Here is a 24,302-nt window from a genome sequence, read left to right as displayed (position 1 = left end):
GCAACCCACTCCAGTGTTCTTGCCTGGAGAATCCCAGGGATGGGGGAGCCTGGTAGGCTGCCGTCTATGGGGTCGCACAGAGTCGGATACGACTGAAATGACTTAGCAGCAGCATGACACATTGTACTACTATAGAGATATTGCTGGGCCTCTACATGCATGAGTATAAGAAATGTCACTGTATTTTCTATAGTTAAAATTTTTCTACCAGCCTTCTGTGCCTCTGGGTCCTTTAGAAATGTTGTCTCATTAATTCTAAGAGGATCATGCTCTGGCTTTATACACTGGTACAGTCATTCCCCCAAATATCATGTCTTAAGTTTCTATAATGAGCACTGTTAACAGTTTCTGCGTGTTCTGTAGCCCAAAGATACTGCAGGACCTAAGCCACCTCCAGTGTTGATCTTACTTGGGTACTGGCAGAGAACAGCATCCCAGTGCTGAGGCTTAGGGACCCAACACTGCTTCTGTGCTTCTCACTTCCTGGTATAATTTTTTCACATAATTATTGGCAAGGCTTATTACTCTCTTCCCTCTCATTTTTTCATGTAGTCCTTTTTACTGGAAACCCATCCTTCCTTCATGATTTTAAAATTTTGAAGACAAAAGCTCAGGAGTCCTGCTGAGTTGTACCACTTATTTTTTTCCCCTGGCAGACAACTCCCCGGAGGCAGAAAAGCATGAGACCTGCTATTCCAAGAATTATGGAGAAAGAGAAGAAGAAAATGTGGTTAGACAAGAAGAAAAAAACCTTCCCAAATTATATCTAAAAATATTATCGAGCCACACCAGTCAAGAGATGGTCAGGAAAGATTACATTTAATCTGATAACTGAAGTAGAAAGACCAAGATTGTTTGAGACAGGAAAAATGCTTGTTTGAGAATCAACAGAGTAGAGAAGACATTTTATGCTTGCTGCTGAGAGGTTTTCAATATCACTGTAGCTTCGAATATGTGAGGGGGTGAGGCGGATGGGGGAAAAATAAGACAGGCAAGATAAACACGCTATGGGACTTTTACACAACCATATTAAGCAATTTTAATTGAATTTAAGGGCAAGGGGACCTTTTGAAAATGTTGAAAGACAAAGTTGATTTGCGTTTTAGAAGTCTCACTCTTTTTACAAGTCAGACGGAGAATTCTCACACTTCTGGCTACTAAATGCTTCTTTTCTCCCTGAGCTTTTATTGAACTAGTGTACTTTCCACCAATTCTACCATATACATTAAATATCTTTGCATGATCAGTTCAGTTCAGTTGCTCAGTTGTGTCCAACTCTTTACAACCCCGTGGACTGCAACACACCAGGTGTTCTTGTCCATCACCAACTCCCAGAGCTCGCTCAAACTCATGTCAATTGAGTCGGTGATGGCATCCAACCGTCTCATCCTCTGTCGTCCCCTTCTCCTTCTACCTTCAATCTTTCCCAGCATCAGGGGTTTTTCCAATGAGGCAGTTCTTCACATGAGGTGGTCAAAGTATTGGAGTTTCAGCTTCAACATCAGTGCTTGCAATGAATATTCAGGACTGATTTCCTTTAGAATTGACTGGTTAGATATACTTGTAGTCCAAGGGACTCTCAAGAGTCTTCTCCAACACCACAGTTCAAAAGCCTCAATACTTCAGCACTCAGCTTTCTTCATAGTCCAACTCTCACATCCACACATGACTACTGGAAAAACCATAGCTTTGAGTAGACAGACCTTTGTTGGCAAAATACTGTCTCTGCTTTTTAGTATGCTATCTAGGTTGATCATAGCTTTTCTTCCAAGGAGCAGGCATCTTTTAATTTCATGGCTGCACTCACCATCTACAGTGATTTTGGAGCCCCCCAAAAATAAAGTCCCTCACTGTTTCCATTGTTTCCCCATCTATTTGCCATGAAGTGATGGGGCTGGATGCCTTGAGCTTCATTTTCTGAATGTTGAGTTTTAGCTTTCTCACTCTCCTCTTTCACTTTCATCAAGAGGCTCTTTAGTTCCTCTTCACTTTCTGCCGTAAGTGTGATGTCATCTGCATATCTGAGGTTATTGATATTTCTCCCAGCAATCTTGATTCCAGCTTGTGCTTCATCCAGCCCAGCGTTCCTCATGATGTACTCTGCATACAAGTAAAATAAGCAGGGTGACAATATACAGCCTTGATGTACTCCTTTCCCCATTTGGAACCAGTCTATTTTTCCATGTCCAGTTCTAACTGTTGCATGATACTTAAGATATAAAGTTCTAACTTTGCATGATATTTAAGGGATATTAACCCGTTATTTTCTAACCTCAATAATTTCCAGTTCATACTTGTTCCAGAGTTTTCATGTCACAGTCCATGCCTGAGAAATTCCGATCATAGTTTATCCCACAGTTTATTATTTACCATATATTAATAATCTATCCATTATTAACTCACCATGAGGATTTCAAGGCATGAAAACAAATATTTTTAATAAAATTAATTTTAGAATCCTTTAATTTATTTAAAACAACTCTACCTATATATTCTTGTGTTTTACCTAAATTTTATATAACACTTTTAAAGAGGGAAATTTAAAAATCTCCTTTTTTCTTGTTTTAATTGTAGTAGCCCTGTCAACAAAGACATCTGTGCTTTAGTTATCAACCTTAATTCAGATCTACCTGTTTTTTTTCTACTTCTTTGAGTATAATTTATCAGTAACCAATCCTGGACATTAACATGTAAATGAAGGCTGTTTATGTAACATTCCCTTTGAAAGACCATTTTGGGCATTTTTATATTTCCTCTTGATCTTTACATTTTTAGGGCTGAAGAAGATGTTCCAGATTTTTTGAGTGCCTACAAAACTTAAAGGCCTTATACTATCAGCTCTCTCCCCTCAAAGCCTTAATTCTGTGATATCATGTATCCTGCTTTGCTCTCTCTTGGAACAAAATTTCAAAAAAATGTCGCCCTCACTCCTGGCTCAACCACAATTTGCTGTTCCTCTGGCTGTAGGCAATGCTTTCCTTCAAATGTCCATACAGCTTCCTACCTGACTTTTCTTGTCCTTGTTGAGAAGTTCCTTTCCCAGTGAGGCATTTTCTAACCACGCTAAGTAAAATTACAAAAACAATCTCTAGCACACTGCTACAATTCTTATAACTTTTTCATACTTTTCTAAGTATCACTTTTAAATATATCATAGTATTTTTTATTTTTATTTTTACTCTCTCCCTTTAAAACAAAAACTTGTAGGAAATTTAAAAAATTACTGCTCTGTTTACTAATGTATCTTCAAGGCTTAGAGAATTGCTTGGAAATTGTGTGGTTAAGAAATATTTGTTGGATGAATGAATGAAATACTAAATGCTTCAAGAATACTGTTTCTCTGTACTTATCTTTTGAGGCAAATTTTATTTCAAATTTATAAGTAAATTTTATATTTAATTTTATGTATCTGTTTTTGGCTGTGTTGGGTCTTCATTGCTGTTTGGGCTTTCTTTAGTTGCTGCAAGTGGAGGCTACTCTATGTTGTAGAGTGTGGGAGTGGAAATTGTTTATGTTTATCTAGAATACATATACAAATACAAAATTCTATAATTTGGAGATTTCTCAGGCAAGAATGTTGGAGTAGGTTGTCACTTCCTCCTCCAGGGGATCTTCCCCACCCAAGTGTCAAACCTGTGTTTCTTGTGTCTCTTGCATTGCAGGCAGATTCTTTACCCACTGATCCATCTGGGGAGCCTGAATAAATACACAAATACAGAATTTTATATTTACATATAAATAATTTCCGTACAGTTGTGTGTCGTATATACCATTTGCTCTAGTAATTGACACATAAGAGATTATACATATGGTCCAGAGAAGTGCTGAGTTAATGCTATCAAGCATTTATCATATAGATATCAATACATGGAAAAAAATTGGAGGGCCTTTATCAATCATAATTTAGTCCTCATAGTATAAACCTATGCATTTGTATTTTTTCTTGAGTATCAACCATTTATTAATGCTAAACCATAAAAGATCAAAAGATTCTTAAAATGTAAACAGCAAGACAGATAATTTTATTTGTATTTTATTATTAAACCCTGTACACACACATACACATACACAACACATATACACACACACATACACGCATACCCCACACACAAGGGTTTGGCAGCCTTTAGCAAAATGTGACAATAACGATGTACCTTGAGAACACATTTTAATATGTTATATTTACATTTTCCTTCAGTTTAAATATGTTTTGAAATGTCCCTTGAAATTGCTCTTTGTACTAATGTTTGTTTAGAAGTATATTGGTAATTTGGGGATATTTAGATACATTTCCAGATATATATTTATTATTAATTTCTCACTTAATTATATTATGTGTCAAAAAAATCACACGATTTATTTTAAATCTGAGGGATTTTTTAAGTGACCAAGACTATAATCTTTCTTAGTGGATGTTCTGTAATTTATGTTCACTTTAAGAGAAAGCGTATTATGCTATTTGAGCAAGATATATTTTGTAGCAGCCTATTAGGACTACTTTCTTGGTGGTGGTGGTCAAGTTTTCTGTCATTGCAGATTTTCTGCCTATTGTGTTAATTATGGAAAAGATGATGTTAAAGTTTCCACCTGTGATTGTACATTTGACTGTTTCTCTTCTCTTTTCTAACAGCTTTTTGCTTCATGAATTTTGATACTCTATTTTCAGATGAATACATATTTAAGGTTTGCATGTCTTCTTAAAGATATAATTTCCATTATCATTATGTGATATTCCTCTTTGTCTCTGATAATATTCCTTGTTATGAATTTCAGTTTTTTATGCTAATATTGGTATTGAAGTTTTTGTGTGTGTTTGCATGGTATATCTTTTCCATCTTTTATCTTTAATTTCAGATTTAAAATGAAATTTTTAGATGGATTATTTTTAATCAAATCTCATAATTCCAGTATTTAACATGAAGTATTGGATATAAATGCTTTTTTACACTTTATTTTATTATGTTAAGAACACTTAATATAAGATCTAACCTCTCAACATCATTTTAAGTGTACAATACATTATTGATGACTCAAGTACAGTGACATACAGCAGATCTCTAGAGCTTATTTGTCTTGATTCACTGAAAGTTTATGTTGATAGTTATCCATCATTTCCTCCTCCCCTCAGTCTTTGGCAGCCACCATTCCACTGTCTGATTCTATGAATTTGCCTTTTTAGATAACTCATGTAATTAGAATGAGGATCTCAAAGAAACATCTGTACTCTCAAGTTCATTGAAACATTATTCACAATAGCCAAGATATGCAAACAACCTAAATGACCACTAGTAGATAAAAGTTAGGAAGGTATGACATATATACACAGTGCAACATCATCCAGCATTATTGCAGACACTCTGCAATACGTGACACCACTAGTGGACCTTGAGAAAATCATGCAAAGTGAAATAAGCCAATCACAGAAGCGAATGAGCATTTACAGTGCTGATTATATGCATCTTCTGATTATATACATCTACGCATAAAAAGAGTTGACTTTAATAATTTGGTGTTTCATATTTAGTGAAAAATTTTCTGTAGATTATTACTGATCCTCGCTTCCATCTCTTGATATTAATATTTTGTCATTGTCCTTCAGTACAGTTCAGTCGCTCAGTCGTGTCTGACTCCTTGCGACCCTATGAATCACAGCACGCCAGGCCTCCCCCTGTCCATCACCAATTCCCAGAGTTCACTCAGACTTATGTCCATCAAGTCGGTGATGCCATCCAGCCATCTCATTCTCTGTCATCCCCTTCTCCTGTCCCCAATCCCTCCCAGCATCAGAGTCTTTTCAGTGAGTCAACTCATCGCATGAGGTGGCCAAAGCATTGGAGTTTCAGCTTTAGCATCAGTCCTTCCAATGAACACCCAAGACTGATCTACTTTAGAATGGACTGGTTGGATCTCCTTGCAGTCCAAGGGACTCTCAAGAGTCTTCTCCAACACCACAGTTCAAAAGCATCAATTCTTCGGCAATCAGCTTTCTTCACAGTCCAACTCTCACATCCATACATGACCAGTGGATAGCCTTGACTAGACGGAACTTTGTTGGCAAAGTAATGACTCTGCTTTTTAATATGCTATCTATGTTGGTCATAACTTTCCTTCCAAGGAGTAAGCATCTTTTAATCTCATTCTATTAAAATATAAACAGTTATATTTCGGTTCAGTTCAGTCGCTCAGTCATGTCCGACTCTCCGCGACCCCATGAATCACAGCACACTAGGCCTACAGTTATATTTAATAATATTTAAATGTAAGACAAGTAATTTTCTTCCCATTGTTTATTCCATTCCAGAACTCTTCTTTTTTTGTAGATTCACATATTAGTCTGACATCACATTATTTTTGCTTGAAGAACATTTCTAACGTTTTTCATGGAAAAAGTGTGTTGGCAGTGAATTCTGTGAGTTTTTGCTTCTCCAAGGAAAGTTAATTGCTGTTTCATTTTTAAAAGATACTTTCTCTGAGTATAGATTTCTAGGTAAGAACATAAAATTGTTTTCTTTAAGTATTTTAAAATGTCCCTCTATTTTCTCTGGCTTGCATAATTTTTTCATAATTTGTTCCTCTGGTTTTTTTTTTTTTCTGGATGCTTTTAAGGTTTTCTTTAAGTTTGGTTTTTGACATTTGAATAGGATATACTTAGGGTAATTGTTTGTTCTTACTTTGTTCCTCTGAGCATCTTAGATATGTGCTATATTTTCTGTCCTTAATCTTGGGAAATTCTCTGTGATTTTATTTTTAAGTATTTTTTTTTCTTTTGCTTTTTTTTCTCTAAGATCCCAACTATGCTGTTAGACTATTTAATCTCACTCCTGGTGGCTCAGTGGTAAAGAATTTGCCTGCAATGCAGGAGATTTGGGTTTGATCCCTGGGTTAGGAAGATCCCATGGAGAAGAGAATGGCTACCCACTCCAGTATTCTTGCATGGAAAATCCCATGTACAAAGGAGCCTGGTGGGGTACAGTCCATGGGGTTGCAAAGACTTGGACATGGCTGAGTGACTAATATCATTCCACAACTCTTAAATTCTCTATTTTTTAAAAAAAAATTTCTTTGTAGTAGAGCCTGAAGTCCGGCAGGTTAATTCCCCCAGTTCCATTCTTCAGTCATCAAGACAGTATGGTACTGGCATAAAGACAGAAATATAGATCAATGGAACAAAATAGAAAGCCCAGAGATAAATCCACACACCTATGGACACCTTATCTTTGATAAAGGAGGCAAGAATATAAAATGGAGAAAAGACAGTCTCTTTAACAAGTGATGCTGGGAAAACTGGTCAGCCACTTGTAAAAGAATGAAACTAGAACACTTCTTAACACCATACACAAAAATAAACTCAAAATGGATTAGAGAGCTAAATGTAAGACCAGATTCTGTAAAACTCCTAGAGGAGAACATAGGCAAAACACTCTCCGACATAAATCACAGCAGGATCCTCCAAGACCCACCTCCCAGAATATTGGAAATAAAAGCAAAAGTAAACAAATGGGACCTAATTAAAATCAAAAGCTTCTGCACAGCAAAGGAAACTACAAGTAAGCTGAAAAAACAGCTTTTAGAATGGGAGAAAATAATAGCAAATGAAGCAACTGATAAAGGATTAATCTCCAAATTATACAAGCAGCTCCTGCAGCTCAATTCCAAAAAAATAAATGACCCAATCAAAAAATGGGCCAAAGAACTAAACAGACATTTCTCCAAGGAAGACATAAAGATGGCTAACAAACACATGAAAAAATGCTCAACATCCCTCATAATCAGAGAAATGCAAATCAAAACCACAATGAGATACCATTTCACACCAGTCAGAATGGCTGCTATCCAAAAGTCTACATGCAGTAAATTCTGGAGAGGGTGCGGAGAGAAGGGAACCCTCTTACACTGTTGGTGGGAATGCAAGCTGGTACAGCCATTATGGAGAACAGTGTGGAGATTCCTCAAAAAACTGGAAATAGAACTGCCATATGATCCAGCAATCTCACTCCTGGGCATACACACCAAGGAAACCAGAATTGAAGAGACACATGTACTCCAATGTTCATTGCAGCACTGTTTATAATAGCCAGGACATGGAAGCAACCTAGATGTCCATCTGCAGACGAATGGATAAGAAAGCTTTGGTACATATACACAATGGAGTATTGAGTCAGTCAGTCAGTCAGTTCAGTCGCTCAGTCGTGTCTGACTCTTCGCGACCCGATGAATTACAGCATGCCAGGCCTCCATGTCCAATTTCTCAGCCATTAAAAAGAATGCATTTGAATCAATTCTAATGAGGTGGATGAAACTGGAGCCTATTATACAGAGTGAAGTAAGCCAGAAAGAAAAACACCAATACAGTATACTAATGAATATATATGGAATTTAGAAAGATGCAAATGATAACCCTGTATACGAGACAGCGAAAGAGACACAGATATATAGAACAGTCTTTGGGACTCTGTGGGAGAGGGTGAGGGTGGGATGGTTTGGGAGAATGGCATTGAAACATGTATGTTGTCATATGTGAAACGAATCACCCGTTCAGGGTTGATGCATGTTACAGGATGCTCAGGGCTGGTGTGTGGGGATGACCCAGAGGGAGGATAAAAGGAAGAGGGAGGTGGGAGGGGGGTTCAGGAGGGGGAACTCATGTACACCCGGGGCGGATTCATATCAATGTATGGCAAAACCAACCAATATAATGTTGTAAAATAATTAGCTTACAATTAAAAAAAAAGAGTGAAAAAAATAAAATAAATTAAAAAAATTTATTTGTGTTTCTGCATTTATTATTTCTCTCTTTTTTAGTTCACCGATTCTTTCCTTGCCTGCATCAAATTCTGGATGAGTGTATCAAAGATGTTCTTTATCTCAGCTGCTGTGCGTGTATGTGTGTATTTCCTACCATTTCTGTTTTATTTGTTCTTATAGTTTTCATCCGTCTGTTGAAATCACTCATTTGATCGCACATGTTGTTCATCTCTCTAATTTGGACATGCTTTAATTGCAGATTGTTTATTACAGCACAGCGCAATTGACAGGAACGGACATTCTGATGATTTTTACTTTCTGGTGGGGGTGGGGTGAGGCACGGAAGGAGTTGAGACAAGTGGAGACAGCACATAAGGAAAGACAGCTTTATCCACCCCAACTGCTTTCTGGAGCCAGCTAGGCCCAGAGCCCTCAGTTGCCTCTTCCTATGCCACTGTTGATTGTGCCCTGTGGCTTCAGAAGGTTGGTGTGATCCCCGTGGGGAGAAGATGGGAGCTTAGCGCTGGAACTATAAAGACTACCAAGAACTTGACACCATTCTCCAGAACTTGGTACAAAATAAAGCAGCCAAGGCCTCATCTGAGGGTATGGGGTTGGTTTCCTGAAAAGCTGTGTGTGGGTGCATGCTCAGTTGTGTCTGACTCTTTGCAACCCGATGGAATTTAGCCCATCAGGCTCTTCTGTCCATGGGTTTCTCTAGGTAACAATACTGGAGTGGGTTGCCATGCACTCCTCCAGGGGATATTCCCAACCCGGGGATCAAACCTGCAACTCTTAGGTTTCCTGCATCAAGAGGCAACTTCTTTACCACTAGTGCCACCTGGGAAGTCCTCCTGACAAGGCAACCAAGGCTAATCCTGATGGAAGAGGCTGCCCTTGACTCAGGAGTGCTGTGCTGGGAGTTCTTGGTGGAAGAAAATCCAAGAAGGGAGCTAATTCAGGGACAAATTTCGTGTCATTCCATGGATCATGGCATACCAGGGAAGAGTGGAGTCAAGAGTGTCTGTCTCCCTGCCAAGTCTCCACTCCCACATTGCATTCTAATTAACAGTTTTATTACAGTGATTTAACACTCCATGTCAGACAGTTCTAACATGTGTCGTGTGTCATACCTGAGTCTGGCTCAGATTGTTGCTTTGTCTATTCTAAGTGTGTTTATTCTTACCTTCATATATGCGATATATTGTACTTTAATGCTGATATCACATGTAGGAAAGAAGAGATTGAGGTAGATAACATGTATGCTTGCAAGTCGGCACACTTCTTCACTAAACCTTTAATATAGTTGTTGGGCTGGCTTTGTAGGGTGGTTGGTATAGTCATCATTGCTGACTGCAGGTTTCAACTCCTATACAAGTACTTTGTATTTAGATGGATTTTGGTGGTTTAGATCAATGTCTCTCCATGCTGAGTGCTAGGTCTTCCCCTGTGGCATACCTCAGACTCTGCATGCTCTTTTTCTTTTCCTATTTCTCAGTATTCTGTACTTGCTTACTATTTGAAACTTCTGTACTTAATGTTAGTCACTCAATTGTGCCTGACTCTTGTGACCCCATGGACTGCAGCCCACCAGGCTCCTCTGTCCATGAGATTTTCCAGGCAAGGATACTGGAGTGGATTGCCATTTCATATTCCAGGGGATCTTCCTAACCCAGGGATGGAACCCAGGTCTCCTGCACGGCAGGCAGATACTTTACCAACTGAGCTACAAGGGAAGCCCATACCATAATGATATGGGTGTGGTCTTAGAAGTGCCTTCTCTGATGTTCTAATTAACTGAATATTAACCTGAAATCATGTCTCTCTGGTCTGAGGTTAGAGCTGCTTTGAGACCTGTTGCACCTTGTCTGATGTGGTTGTTGGCTCCATGAATAATTCAGCTACTTCCCAAGAAATAGTTTTGGTTTGTTGTTCAATCCTGATCTATTCTATCAGTGGAATTCACCAATGCCGTGGGGACTGCAGTTCTTAGTTGCTTTCCATTCATTCCCAGAGAGTAAGGTTTTTCTTCATTAGTGAACAGTGAAGAGGATCCTGGTGGAGTTTCTTGCCCTTCCTGCACAGTGGTTTTCTACTGGCCCAGGTCTGGATCCATCATGTGAATGCCTCTTGGGATTTTTTTTCCCCCAGTCTTTCCTGTGAGTACACTCAGCTTTCATCAGTTTACAACTATTCTAACTACACTGTTAGCTTTGCATCTTCATCTCTCAAAGATCCCATACCAGTTGGTTGTTTGGTGACATTCTTACTTCAGTGGGTTCAAAATCATTACAATTTTGAAGTTAGCCCATCTAACTACTAATGTTACTACCATTTTTCTTTTTTGTGTGAGATTTGGAGAAATGATCTTTCTGGGACTCTACTGCCCAGGGTTGAAAGCCATAAGAAATAGAAATATAATCATGAAAATTTAAACTAATATGTATTCTTAGAGTGGATTTCACAGTAGAATGAAAGTCTAAATTCATGCTTTCATATAATTTTTATTTCCAATCATATTAAATCAATACACTAGTAGTTAATAAGCATAATTTCATAGCATTTACAGGAGCATCTCAGTGTATGGGAAATTTTAATCAACTTCTAAAATTTGAAAAGTGGTTGGTAGACTATTTATTGATGAAGCAAAGCAGAGAAAGCCACAGCCTATACACACATGGAGGAAGATGCTTAGCTAAGGGGCTCTGGACTTGGAGACAGCAGGTATATCAGAGGGAAGGAGTGAGAGGTGGAGGCAGAAACCAGAAGTTCTAACTGAAGCCTTAATGTCATTTACATAACAGTATATTATGCATTCACACTTCCCACCCCTGACTTTATTTAGAGATTTCAGGGCAGCTAGGAATTTGCCTGCCACAAGGGGAAAAAAAATGTAGGATTCTTTTCTGATGCATTATATAATCTCTCCAGGGAAATAATGGGCAGTTAGTATGGATGAAGTTGAGTCAAGAATAGGCTTCCTTATTCTGACTTTGGATAATAACTAATACACAGGTTAATTCATCTCATGCTCACTGTAAAGAAAAATCTTGATGCAACCAAGCTTTTCTTATTTTTGCAAGAAACATAATAATGTTAAATGACTCCTTGTTTACTGCTCACTAGGAACAATTACTGATCAAAAGCAAGAGCCATGAAAAGACAAAACATTTATCAGCTATTTGAAAAAATATAGAAATTAAAAGCAAAATATCAATCTTAAAAAGGCAAAAGTATTGGCTTAAAAAGTAGGCATTGATGAGTGAAGAAGTTGTTTTAATTAAAAATGTCAAATATTAAAATTCACAATAAGCTTATATTGATTGATGATTTTGAACTGTGGTGTTGGAGATGACTCTTAGTCCCTTGGACTGCAAGGAGATCAAACCAACCAATCCTGAATATTCAATGGAAGGACTGATGCTGAAGCTAAAGCTCCAATATTTTGGCCACCTGATGCGAAGAACTGACTCACTGGAAAAGACCCTGCTTCTATGAAAGATTGAAGGCAGGAGGAGAAGGGGACAACAGAGGATAAGACGGTTGGATGGCATCACTGACTTGATGGACACAAGTTTGAGCAAGCTTGGGAAGTTGGTGATGGACAGGGAATCCTGATGTCCTGCAGTCCACAGGGTAGCAAAGAGTTGGACATGACTGAGCGACTGAACTGAACTTATATTCATAGTGAAAATAATTGTATGTGTTCAGTTCAGTTTAGTTCAGTCGCTCAGTCGTGTCCAACTCTTTGCGACCCCATGAATCACAGCACGCCAGGCCTCCCTGTCCATCACCAAACCCCGGAGTTCATTAAAACTCATGTCCGTCAAGTCGGTGATGCCATCCAGCCATCTCATTCTCTGTCGTCCCCTTCTCCTCCTGCCCCCAATCCCTCCCAGCATCAGACTCTTTTCCAGTGAGTCAGCTTGTCGCATGAGGTGGCCAAAGTATTGGAGTTTCAGCTTTAGCATCAGTCCTTCCAATGAACACCCAGGATTGATCTCCTTTAGAATGGACTGGTTGGTTCTCCTTGCAGTCCAAGGGACTTTGTTAAGGGAGTGTAATTTCTTTGGTTCTGTCTTGTCACAACAAAAATTTGAAGCTACAGATGTTAAAGCCCTTGGCTCATTACAGCTCTTGGACAGCCTGTGTTATAGTTCTCAGACAGATCACACTTATTTAGAAAATAAAGGAAAATACATCCTCGAGGCATGGCGGCATGCCGACCCAAAAAAACACGAAGAGGAGAGAGAGAGAGAAAGAAAGAAAATACGTGCATGTGTGCATGGGATAGAGAGCCCTGGCCCTTTCGCTCCTCTTTTTATGTGTTTTTTCCTCCCCCTGGGCCTGCCCTATGTAAATTGGGCTAGCCAGGAGTGCTGTTTGTTTTACCTGAGGTCTTCACTTCTGTCCTTGGACTTTCCTTTGTTCTATTTTTACAGGGGCTTTTTCCTTCCTTGTCTTTTAGCCACTGCCATTCTGGACTCCTTTTTCCTATTCTAAATACCTAACATATGAAAACAGAGTAAAGTAAGAAGAGATGGCTTTAAAAATATTAAAGCATAATTTCCCAAATTAGAATACGATAGGTTTTGTTGAAAAACAGATTTGGTATAATATTTTAAAATATATAGAAATAATAAAATATGTATAAAAAGAGACTCAATCTAGGAGATCCAAAATGAAAATAATTGACAATATATTTTAATATTTTCAAGTTGCTTGTTTTCTACACTGTGGCTCCCATTAAAAAATACATATCTTTTCATTAAAGGTTCTGTCATATTATACACACAAACACACAGATGCACACATATATTTATAAATATCCATATACATTAAACACATGCGAACACATGCATTATATGTAAAAGCATTAAAGTAACCACCAGAATTGCACAGGATAAACCAGTGTACTTAATGACCTCTGGAGAGTTCTATTATGCAGAAGTATGGGCATGACTACTTTCTTACCGTTAATGCCTGTTGTACTGATTTTTTATCACTTTAATATTTTACATTAACCAAACTATTAAAAATAAAACAATATATTTATTGACATTCTGACTTCAACTCCTGTTTCTTTACCACTCTCTAATGTTTTGTGAATCACACCATGATAAACAGTGTTTCACTGTCACCTTAACAGATTTTACAGTCTTCTGTTTACTCTTGGTTATTATATCCCTGTTGCTATCATCTACGCTGAGAATTTCAGCCTCAGAATTTTACTTTTCATTGGCCAAGCTTCAGTTGAGAGGATTTAAAATGAGGGGAGACAGATATTTTTCATGCCTCCCTCTTCTGAGTCACCTTGGAGTAGAAGAAGGTTTGTTTTGTTTATTAGGCTCTATGTGACCTGCCATGTTGTGTCAAGGAGGGCAAAGGAAACAAGGCCACACTTCCTGACATGTCTTAATATGGAGAAAGAAAAGTTCCCTCACAGAAGATGGTGGGAAAAGCCTGGGTACTTCCTACTAGGTCCAAGATACACACCCCAACACACACACCTACACACAGACACACACTCATACTTCTCCTAAACCTGTCATTTCCCCTCTAGAAGTATTGCTTGCATTCTCAGACAGGCAAATATGCATTGCTACAACCCTCAATTATCCCCAGAGGAAATGTCTGGGTTATAGGTATTTATGACTCACTTTGAAAGGTGAAGATACTGAAATGAAGTCTCTGCTCTTTTCTCTCCTCTTGAAATTCCAATAACCAACAGAACAGCCCCAGTGACCAGAGTTCCCACATGATCTGCCCTTTTTGAGAATGTTTCCCTACTTCCAGGACAGATCTCAGTCATTAACTACTGTACAATCCTTAAAAAGTTATTTCATCTCTTGTGCCTCCTTTTTCTCATCTCTGAAAGAGTAATATGAATGTATCTATTTTTTTTTTTGTTTTACACAAGTTAAAATCAAACAGAGAGAGTATATTGCACCAAGCATGGCACAGAGTGCTTAGTAAGTGTTATGATTGTTATTACAACCCCAGCATTCACATACTCATGTAGAAGTGAGTTCTTTTCTCACTGCTCCAAAATACTAGTTTTCTGAGGGATCATTTCACTAAAAAAAAAAAAAAAAGAAAAGAAAATTTAGTTGAAATTCTACTTATAAAACAATGCCTCCTAAAGAAAATCATTTACCAATTTAATTTTCAGTCATCTCATCCAAAACTAAGAAGCAGGAGATAGGCTACAGTATCTAATGTGTTTTCTAATTTATAAACTGTTTTATTGTATTTCAGTGTTGTTTTTCTTTCCATACCATTTCTTCCTTTACATTAAGGAGTGCTGTTAATTCCTCCTCTAAATGGGTCTAGTACTGCGAGATATCCACCAGCAAGGTGCCCAAGCTAGTAGTTGCATAACCTGACATGAGCGACAGGTTGTGTTCAAAGAACTAATGGTCATTTAACCCAGAGATGTAAAGCCAAGGGAAGAGACCTGACAGCCAAGGAGAAAAATCACCTCAACTGGCAGTTTTCAATAAACATGTATGTCTCACATGGAAGCGATTAGTTGAGCAGAAACTTCTTTCCTTTCTCTTAATCTCCATTAACAGTGAATATGCTGAGAGTGAGAATGGTAAAATGTTCTCTGGTCTGCATTTAGAGAGGAAAGTGTGTTTGGAAAAAGGGATGACATTTTTACTCCCTTATCAGACTGGTGTTAAACCCAGTTGACTTTAGCACATGTGTTCATGCATGTGTGTTAGTCACTAAGTTGTGTCTGACTTTTTGCGACCCCATGAAGTGTACCCCACCAGGCTTTTCTGTCCATGGGATTCATCAGGTAAGAATACTGGAGTGGGTTGCCTTTCCCTTCTCCAGGGGATCTTTTCGACCCAGGGATCAAACGGGCATCTCCTGAGTCTCCTGTATTGGCAGGCAGATTCTTTACTATTGAATCACATGGAAGCCCTGACTCTAGTACAGCACAAGGTTTTCATTTTCTGTGAAAATTATCTTAGTATAGTGCAAGTGTGAAATGCCTGCATTGACTCCAGGACTTCATTGGTTTATAAATTTTGGACTAAATAATGTAAAAACACTCTCTCCATTTGGTTAGCAAGATAGAATCATGTCCAGATTCTTCTGTCCCCAATGGACAAGAGCATTTCACATGCATTTGTGGGACCAAAGGACTGTTTAGGAAACATTTGAACAGTGGTCTAGAGATCAGAAAACAACTCTCAGCTGCAGAGGTATTTTTACTGGTTAGGAGAAGGCAATGGCAAGCCACTCCAGTACTCTTGCCTGGAAAATCCCATGGATGGAGGACCCTGGTAGGCTGCAGTGCGTGGGGTCACTAGGGGTCAGACACGACTTCACTTTCACTTTTCACTTTCACACATTGGAGAAGGAAATGGCAACCCACTCCAGTGTTCTTGCCTGGAGAATCCCAGGGACGGGGGAGCCTGGTGGGCTTCCGTCTATGGGGTCACACAGAGTCGGACACGACTGAAGTGACTTAGCAGCAGGAGCAGCAGCAGCAGCAGCAGTGTGTAGGTGGTATTGTTAAACTGGGAATTGATGCAGGCCCAAATGGTAAAGAATCTGCCTGCAATGCAGGAGACCTGGGTTTGATCCCGGGTCAGGAAGATCCCTGGAGAAGGGCATGGCAACCCACTCCAGTATTCTTGCCTGGAGATTTCCATGAACAGAGGAGCCTGGAGTCACAAAGCATTGGACACTACTGAGTGACTAACACTTCACACTTCAGAAACAAATGAAGGCCTAGATTGTGGCCTTATGGATATTATACTCAAATATGTTTAATAAATAAAAGGAAGAATTCTAGAAGAATACAGTGTAATGGAAGATAATGATGAAATAGTGTTTTGGTAACAAAAACGTGTTTCTCTGGTATGAGTTTTGAATTTGACCCAGTCAAGAAACATGTGAATGTCTTCATTAACTTTCCACCCTGGTGATGCCAGAGCTGGAATAGTTTTACTTAGGTGAGTGAAAACCTGATTCAAGTTATTAATTTATAAGTTATTTAAAACAGTTTTAATTTAGAAGCTCCTATGCACTAAATGATCTTCAACATTATTGTAGTAAAGTTGAAAAAAAATTTAAAAAAGAGAGACACAGGAATTCCTGCCATATTTAACATGCAATCTAGTGATACAAGACAGTTAATAAATTAAACAAATAAGTAAAAATAGCCTCAGATGATTACAAGCGCTATGAAAAAGCTTTTTTAATTTTTTAATGAATACAAAGTTTTATGGGGACATTGTAATTTTGGATAGCATGACTGTAATAGTTTTCTACTTTTGCCCTAACAAGCTACCCCAAATTAGTGACTTAACTATCAAATCATTATATTGTACAACTGAAACTAATATATGCTTTAGTCAGGGGGAGGTGGATGGTCACTCAGTCGTGTCCGACTCTTTGCAACCCCAGGGACTGCAGTCCACCAGGCCCCTCTTTCCATGAGAATTCTCCAGGCAGGAATACTGGAATGGGTTGCCATGCCCTCCTCCAGGGGATCTTCCCAACCCTGGGATCAAACCCAGGTCTTCTGCATTGCCAGTGGATTCTTTACTGACTGGGCCACCAGGGAAGCACATGTCAGTTACACCTCAATAAAAAATAGTGACTTAAAACAAATGTGTTATATTAAACTTCACATCAGAAGTCTGATGTCTCACTGAGCTAAAGTCAAAATGTTGGCAGAGCTACTTTACTTCGAGGCTCTAAAAGGACAACCAAATTCTTGCCTTTTCTATCTCTCTTCAGCCATGTTCACCTCATTTAATGATTTAAATCAGCCAGTTGCTCAGGATTGAGAACTATGAGTCAGTCTTCCTGAACACCCTCATTCCTTACACTCCTCACAGCTTCTTTTCCTCATTGCATGCAGGGTAACATTTTTTAGTACGGATCAGATCGTGTCAGTAACATGCTTTAAATACATCAATGAATTTTCACACAATTGAAATAAAAGTCAGATCCCTTTTGTGACATATAAGGCCTTACCTACTTTTCTATCTTCATGTGGTAATACTGTCACCTGGTTCCCAATCTTCAATAGCATTAGTTTTTTTTTTGACCTTCAAACCTTCCAAAATTATCCTAAGCTTTACACTGAAAATTAGTTATGTTCACAATGCTCTTCCCTAGATCTCCCTATTGCTAGATCTTTTCCAATGAGCTGAACTGGATCACTGCATGTTTTCTCTAGACAAAGCACACTTCTTTCCACATACTCACTAGTCTTCCATTGGCTTTTTAATTTTCTTTTTCATCAAGCTGGTCGTTCTCTAAAGTCATCTCACTTGTTTATTGTATGTTTGATGGACTTCCCTGATGGCTCTGATGGTAAAGAATCTGCCTGCAATGCAGGAGATCCAGGTTCTTGCGGATGGGAAGATCCCCAGGAGAAGGGAATGGCTACCCACTCCAGTTGCCTGGAGAATCCCATGGAGAGAGGAGCCTGGTGGACTACAGTCTATAGCGTTGCAAAGAATAGAACATAGCTTAACAACTAACACTTTCACTACATTTGACATGCTACAAGCGTTAATAACCAAGATTGCGTGGATGAAATATTTTCATGTTATAAAATGGGAATTGTGTACCTTGGCAGTGTGCACTGTGAGTTCTTCAAATGGAAGTAACAAGGTCTGTCTTCTACCCCTCCCCAAATATTAAGGCTTTGGTCTGTGCAGACACCTAGTAAGTCATGTGTTCACAAATGTGAATTAATGAGTAAGAAAGTTTCTGAAGAGGCATTATTTTTTTTTAACTTAGGTACAATGTGATAATTATGATAGCATCACATGCTCTAATTTGAAAGTCAGCAAGCAAGGTGTTGACTCAAACTAATTTTATTAATTTATCACATTTATCTAAAGACTCAAATAATTTACTTGGCTGAGGCATAGATATTATCAATAAAGTATAAAATATATTATTAAATAATTGTAACGGGGGTTAATGAACTTCCCAAAAATTTTGTTGAAGGATTGGCTGCAGAAGTCTTACAATAAGACTGATGGTTGTGAAAGGCAATGCCAGAGTGGATAGTTTAATCCAGAGAAAACAAAAGTCATGTGCAAAGTATGTCTTACTCTCTGTTCCCTAGAAAACTCACTCTTGTAATGTTTGGCTTTGATACAGGACCTTAGGCATCTTCCACTTTTGGCTGGACCTTTCCGGAGTCATTGGTCAGTATCTGTGTCCTTCCTGGATACCTAGAGTACCATCCAGTTTCCTGCCGTATGTCCCTAACTGTACAGGAACTTGAACCTCAGCCTTCTTATTTAACAAGGCTTCTTATTAAACTCTCCAGATCCACTTATGTCTGCCACTATTTATTAACTGGCTCCTGAAATTTCATAGTTTGTAGACAATTTTCTTTTTGTAAGCAGGGCTTCTACATTCTCACTTGATCTGATAGAGATCTGACCCTTTAAAATTTAGAGGCTCGGGACTTTCCTGGAAGTCCAGTGGTTAACCTTTGCCTTCCAGTGCAGGGTGCATGGATTCAGTTCCTGGATGGGGAGCTAAGATTCTACATCCCTCGCATTCCCAAAATCAAAACATAAAACAGAAGCAGTATTATATAAAATTCAATAAAGACTTTAAAAATGGCTCACATTAAAAAAAATAAAATCCTAAATCTGGAAGCTAACATACACCAGCAGTAAGTATGGAGGAGAACAGCATCACCTTTGGAGGCACTTGCTAGAGACCAGATCATTGAATGAGGCCATTTTTAGGAAAACAGAAAGGGGCTCCTTCTTCTATCCAGCAGGGTTCAGAAAAGCATAGATTTTCAATATATTTTATTCTCATTCACACACATATCCCCATAAGTCTCAGGGCCCCACTTTTCCTTGTAAGGGTCAAGATATATCAAGGCTGCATATTTGCTGTTGATTGTAGCATTTACAACCTTACAACCTTTCAGTGGACTTGATTTTCAACACTCTTCCTTATAGCTGAAATATTTAAGAATGGCTTCTAATAAGGCATGAGAATTTCTGAGGTTTTTCACAGCATGCTTAAGGTTAGGATCAGTTAGTCCTGAGCCTACACATATGTATGCAAGCATGCAAAGTCCCCATGTTTGGCCAAAGCAGACATCTCACATACAATTTCTTATAATCATCATCACTCTAATCAAGTGCAGCAGTTACCTTCCTATTCTTCACCTTCCATCCAAGTTTTTTCATAATTAAACACTTCTGAAAGTCTTAGGAAGTATGATACCTGTGCATGCCAAAGATTATTAATTATCCACAAAAATATTGTATCTTTATTGATGTCAGATCAGTGAGAATGCAAGTCTGAATTCTCATTCTGGAGGTTTAATTATAGGACCAGTGTTGTAACCAATGGTCTTAGTCCAGATTTTTTTTTTTTTAATTCAGCCAGAGGTCTAGCTTATATGATAAATCTTTTGTAGATTTTTTTGGAGAGTAGAGGGGTGGTAGGAGGATTGCTGTGTTACTAGGGCAACATGACTGAGAGAACAGTATGAGGGCTGCTCTAGGGAAGGAGAGAAAGAACTAGAAGTTTGTGGATAACCATGCTGACCACAAAAAGGGAATACAGGCAAAAATGCTTCTCTGAAGAGGGTATGTGGAATTACTATGTCTGGAATTGTATATTGTGCTGTGCTGTGCTTAGTCGCTCAGTCATGCCTGGCTCTGTGACCCCCTGGACTGTAGCTCACCAGGCTCCTCTGTCCATAGGGATTCTCCAGACAAGAATACTGGAGTGGGCAAGCATGTCTCCTCCAGGGGATCTTTCCAACCCAGGGACTGAACACAGGTCTCCCACATTGCAGGCAGATTCTTTACCATCTGAGCCACCAAGGGAGCCCAGAATTGCCTATCAGGGTGAGAGAAAAGGAAGATCAAAGTTTATCTTGCCCTTCTCTCAGTTCACCTGTCTTTCATTGTTCAAAATTAATGTATAGGTCTCAATACCCCTACATGTCTGCACTGTGTTAACTGGCTCTGTCTGGCCGCTGCTGGGGAAACCATAGACTTCATGGTTATAACTGAACTAAACAGGGGTGTTTAGCTACATTGTTGTAGCTGCTGCCTTAATAGATGTCATGTTGCCCATGACCAAGCTCAATCCTTGTCCTGAGGAGAGGCTGAAGGAGATGATGGGGTTGGGCACATAAGAGATGGCACATAACCTGTATATTCTGTCTATTAATATTCTATCACAACTTTATTTTTAAATATCTTTATGTAATGCTCTTTGTGAGGATACACCAGTGACATGTACTGTGTTCAATATATAAAATATGTTTAAAGTGTTTTGTATATGTTAGATTTGCATTAGTATAGACAACTTGCGATTTATTTCTTTTTTCGGCACTTCATACTCTGCATGTAACCGAATCCTCCCAGAGCTAAACAGGCATTTGTGCTAGTGTGATCACATTCACAGGGGTAACTGACAATCCTGGTGCTATTCCTCCAGCTATACAATTCAAGAATTGTAGCCCTGCTCCAAAGGCTCATTTAGTGGCTGGGAGTATGTATCTAATATAATCTGTCTTCCTCCATCTTTGTGGACAAGAGACCCACGCTTGTGTATCTCATGAACAAATTTCCAGTTGCACCTCCTAGTTCCCGTGGCATTTTTAAGCAGATTCTGCCTCTAATGTTGGAGCAGTCACTGGGAAAGATGTCTTGCCAAGGTTACAAGCTGTGGAATATCTAACTGTCCAAGCTGCAGCAGAGCTTTCATTTTAGTCAACATATACTGAATTTTGGAAATGGAAATAGCAACCCACTCCAGTATTCTTGCCTGGAGAATCCCCTGACCAGAGGAGCCTGGCGGGCTACAGTCCATGGGGTCCCACAGAGTCAGATATGACTGAAGTGACTAAACACATACTGAATTTTAAGCAGAAGTAGAGAAAAATTATCACTATCTATCTTTATTTTGCCATTTTAGAAGATATGTTGGTCTTCCTTGGTCTCTGTTATTATTTCGTAGAAGTTCTTATAGTTATGCCAACAAAGTTTTGGCTCTGATCTGAGTTGAGAAAACAGATCCTGAGAACACTCCTAAGATATACAATATGTTGTGTTCCTCGCAGAAGATACTTTCAAACTCCTCCTCCCTTTTAAAGCTAGAAAAGCTCTATGGACTGAATGTATTCCCTTCTAATTCATATGTTGAAGTCCTAATGCAATGATATCTGAACATGGAGACTTTGAGAGCTGATTAGGGTTAGATGAGATTCTGAGGGCTGAACCTTCATGATGAGATTAATCAGCTCCCTAAGAAGAGGAAGAAAGAGGGGTTTACAGTGGCAATGGAGAGATCCTTGTCTGCCCTCTCCAAGGGCACAGGAGAAGGTTGCTGTTGACAAGTCAGAGAATCCTCCACAGAACCCAACACTCAGACGTCCAAGCTTCAGAACTATGAACAAATATACTTCTGCGGTTTAAGCCACCAAGTCTATGGTATTTTGTTATGGCAGCCAAAGCTGACTGATACAGTAGCATTCAAATTACTCTTGAAAATGTACTACTTACAGAATAAATCTACATTCTATCCTTCGTGACCAGATATGCTTGATTCCTGTGTAGGCACAAGTTTATATCCCTGCTTCCTAAAGTTCCTTAAACCAGTTTATAGAATAACTTTTACCTCTTTTTCTGATGGAAGAGCTGTCACATCAAAATTGATTGAGAACTTTAATGGAAGATCCATTCCACTAGGCAGGTATGGATCCAGGCAATTAGTAACACAAATCCCAAGGATTTAAAAAAAAAAATTATCGGGATTAGATTGCCATCTACTTCTTATACAATATACTTCAAAAGAACTTGGAATTAAAAACAATTAAACAGCTTAATTTTTTAAACTTTTAATTATAAAAAGTCAAATGTATATAAAAGTAGCTAGAAAAACATATAATAAAACCTCATATATGAATTACCTAGCTTCAAAAACTATCCATGCATGGCTGATCTTGCTTTACCTATATTCTCACCCATCTTCCCTCTGGTCTGACTGCAGCTATAGAAATTTAAAATATATTGGTAAAAATATTCTCTTCAAAAACATAAACATAGTATAATTAGTACACTTTAATTTTAAACTATAGTTTCTTAAAGTATCAAATGAGAGTTCAAATTTTTAAGTGTAAGTCTTGAGCAAGTGAATATACAGTGACTTATAATTCATAAAAAAGCGAGACAAGTTTATTTGATTTATTTTCTTTTACAAATCAGTATTTTAAACTTATATTCAAGTTAGATGGCTTTGTTGCAAACCAAATGCTCCATATTCATTTATCCCTGAAGATATCTGAATACTGGAAGTTGTTATTCAACCTAATTTTTTTCACATGTCATTGAGATAAATATGTTATTATAACTTTTTCATATGAAAATGCTAAGAACCTGAGATTTTCCTCTTTGAGATAATTTTCTGGCATGAAATATTGTGCAAATTCTAATTTTATATGTTGGACATCTAATTTAATATGTTGGACATCTAATTTCATATAATCAGTAGTACAATTTAGAAAGATGATTATGTATTGTGTAATCACATTTAACTTTTTTTCTGTATATTCTGCAACATTTAAAAGTGGCAAGAAAAGTGAAGGACTGGGCTTCCCTGAGAGCTCAGTTGGTAAAGAATCTGCCTGCAATGCAGGAGACCTCCATTCGATTCCCGGGGCAGGAAAATCCCCTGGAGAAGGGATAGGCTACCCACTCCAGTATATCCGGCCTGGAGAATTCCATGGACTGTATTTATAGTCAATGGGGTTGCAAAGAGTCGGACACGACTGAGCAACTTTCACATAACACACGTCAGTGGTAAAACTTAATAATGGAAGGGAGGCAGTTGTACTAGTTAGAAATGGAATTTAAGAAAAACTCCCCTCCCTCTGTCTCTCCCCCTCTCTCTCTCACCTCCTCTTCTCTCTCCTTCCCTCTCTCCTCCTTCTCTCCCTTTCTCTCTCTCTCCCTTTCCCCCTTTCTGTCTCTTTATGCTATAGTCCCAAAATATACTTTTTTTTTCTGGTATTCTTCTCTGTTTTTTCTATGCATTTGTATTCTATAACTGCTTTTTTATGATTGTCATATCTGTTATAAGTAAGTAGAAAAGGGTCAAAAATGACTGTGATGCTTTTCAATACATCTGTATTAAAGAATCAATAAGAGACTGTTCCTTAATATTCATCACTTTTAAAAGGGATTTTAGAGATAATTTCCTGATTAAGCCCATAAAACTTTATAAATTGACAGAGCAAAATAAGTAATTTTTAGAAAACAATAGTATAAATTTAAGAAGAATGCAAAAATATATATATTTTTAAAGTTAAAATCTATTTGTTTGAAACTGATCATAGAGTAAAAAATCTATACAGAGATATAACTTATAACATTTCCCTTTTTATAAAATCACATTAATAACTCTGCCTATAGATATAAATATTAGCTGTAGATAGAGACATATATATGATGAATATATATGCATGTATATACTTATGGTGATGTATAGTTGAAATTATGGAGAAGATATATTTCAGAGATTAA

At 38.2% G+C, this 24,302-nt stretch overlaps 1 long non-coding RNA gene across 2 annotated transcripts in view; it reads right to left on the bottom strand.

Moving 5' to 3' along the window:
- Positions 1–24,302, bottom strand: part of LOC148775820 (uncharacterized) — a 103,047-nt gene that overhangs the window by 63,372 nt on the left and 15,373 nt on the right. For both annotated transcript variants that reach the window (XR_016038933.1, XR_016038934.1), the window contains exon 2: positions 3,634–3,696. This is a non-coding gene — a long non-coding RNA (uncharacterized LOC148775820). The remainder of the gene's footprint in view (positions 1–3,633; positions 3,697–24,302) is intronic.

The sequence above is a fragment of the Moschus berezovskii genome, chromosome 13 (genome assembly GCF_049115385.1).
Source record: "Moschus berezovskii isolate FMDL1 chromosome 13, NW_MosBer_1.0, whole genome shotgun sequence".
NCBI lineage: Eukaryota > Metazoa > Chordata > Mammalia > Artiodactyla > Moschidae > Moschus > Moschus berezovskii.
This window is presented reverse-complemented; position numbering and strand designations above follow the sequence as displayed.